This window comes from Microcebus murinus, chromosome 3 (assembly GCF_040939455.1).
Source record: "Microcebus murinus isolate Inina chromosome 3, M.murinus_Inina_mat1.0, whole genome shotgun sequence".
NCBI lineage: Eukaryota > Metazoa > Chordata > Mammalia > Primates > Cheirogaleidae > Microcebus > Microcebus murinus.
Window position 1 is genome coordinate 55,849,870 of NC_134106.1, and position 2,028 is coordinate 55,851,897.

Sequence of the window (2,028 nt, forward strand, 5' to 3'; positions counted from 1 at the left end):
AATTGTTTTATACATTTGGTGTAGCCTAAGTGTACAGTGTTTATAAAATGTATAGAAATGTCCTAGCTTTCATATTTACTCACCCCTCACTCACTCACTCAGAGCAACTTCTGGTCCTGTAATGGTAAGTGCCCTATACAGGTGTACCATTTTTAATCTTTTATACTATATTGTTATTGTATCTTTTCTATGTTTAGATATGTTTAGATTTACAAATACTATTGTGTTACAATTGCCTAGAGTATTCAGTATAGTAACATGTACAAATTTGTAATAGAGCAATAGGCTAACCCGCATAGCCTAGGTGTATATAGTAGGCTACATCATCTAGGTTTGTGTAAATACACTGATACTTGCACAACAGTGAAATCTCCCAATGCATTTCTCAGAATGTATCCCCGATGTTAATCCATGCATAACTGTATTTTGAATATATGATCGTATTAATGATTCAAAGCCAAATTAAAGTTTTAAAAAAATGGAGTGTTCTATTCTTGAGAACAGAGCTTAGATGTCTCTGAAGGGTACAATTATTTTTCCATTATTGTCAGTATTATGAGCCTTTATACTCTTTGTTTGTCTAAGGGAGTCCAAATCATCCTACACACTTACATATTTTGCCTTATCATATTCAAATATTAATCAAATATAACAATATTAAAAGACTCTGACCCCCAATTCAGATTATTCTATACCATGAGAGAAAAAAAACCAATTACATAGGAAGGATGGAATTGCATAATTAAGAACATTCATGATGGTTTTACTGAACAGCATTAAAACAGTCCATTTTCCAATCATTTATTGCTTTTATTGGACACCGTCCTGACTTAATAGAATGGTTCTTCTTAATGCTGTTAATGTCTGGAAGAGCTCCAAGGCAAATGAAATCTTGATACTCATGTTCTGGGAATACAAGTTGTGAAATAGTGGAGGTGGGGAATGTGGGGAGGTCTTGTTGAAGATCAGTTTCAGTCTGAAATCTGACAGGTTGTTTCATACCTCCTCATTGAGATAAACCCAGTCAGTTTATCTCAATGCTTCCTCCCAAGCTCTGGAATGACCAGTCACACTGAACAGGACTCAGGCAGCTGACTCTGAGAGGGTAAGGAGAGAAACTAAAGCCATACAACAGATCAACTATTTCATGCTTTTTATTACCTACTTCCTCCACACAAGGGAGTTGTGCATACATTTTAGTTCATATAATTATTTCAAATAATTTTAATAACATTAAGGAGAATATTAATAGTGATGCCATTACTCTTATGGATTGATTCAATACTTCACCTCAAAAGAGCTCAAGACTTTTTCATGGATATGACTGGAGTCACCCTTGCCTTGACCCAGCACGGCAGGCTGGGTGCAGTTCTTGATGTCACTGCTTCTTAAATATCCAAATAAAAATCCAGTTGTGACCCCAGATCCTCCATCTCTTGCCTGCCATGAGGCTCTCTACTCTTGAATGCATCTTGGGGCATTTAGGTATGATCCTGGCTAAAAGAGGATGGGCAAAATCATCCAACAAGTCCAAAAAAATTCATCACTGAGCTGTGAATCTGGAAATCTTAGAACTAAAGGAATTGGACTTTATGGAAACACTTTCGAATCAACCATAATATATCTCTGGCTTTATAACTCTAAACTACAAGCACTCCAGACATTTTTCCCATATGTTACATAGTTTTTATTACAATTAAGAGGAAACTGTGCCTTGATTTTCTCCATATTTTCATAGTCTAGGCAGCATTATAATATTTCTTTTTTTTTTTAATTTCAGGATATTATGAGGGTACAAACATTTTGGTTACATTTTATGTCTTTGCATTACCCAAGCGAGGACTAGAGGTATGCCCTTCCCCTCTACACTGCTCACCGTGTCCATTTGTTGTGAGTTTATCCCCCAATCCCCTAATCCCTGGAGAATACTACTACTGTGTGAGCACCATTTGCTCTCTACATATCTACATGTTGATCAGTCAGTGCCAATTTGATGGCGAGTACATGTGGAGCCTATTCTTCCATTCT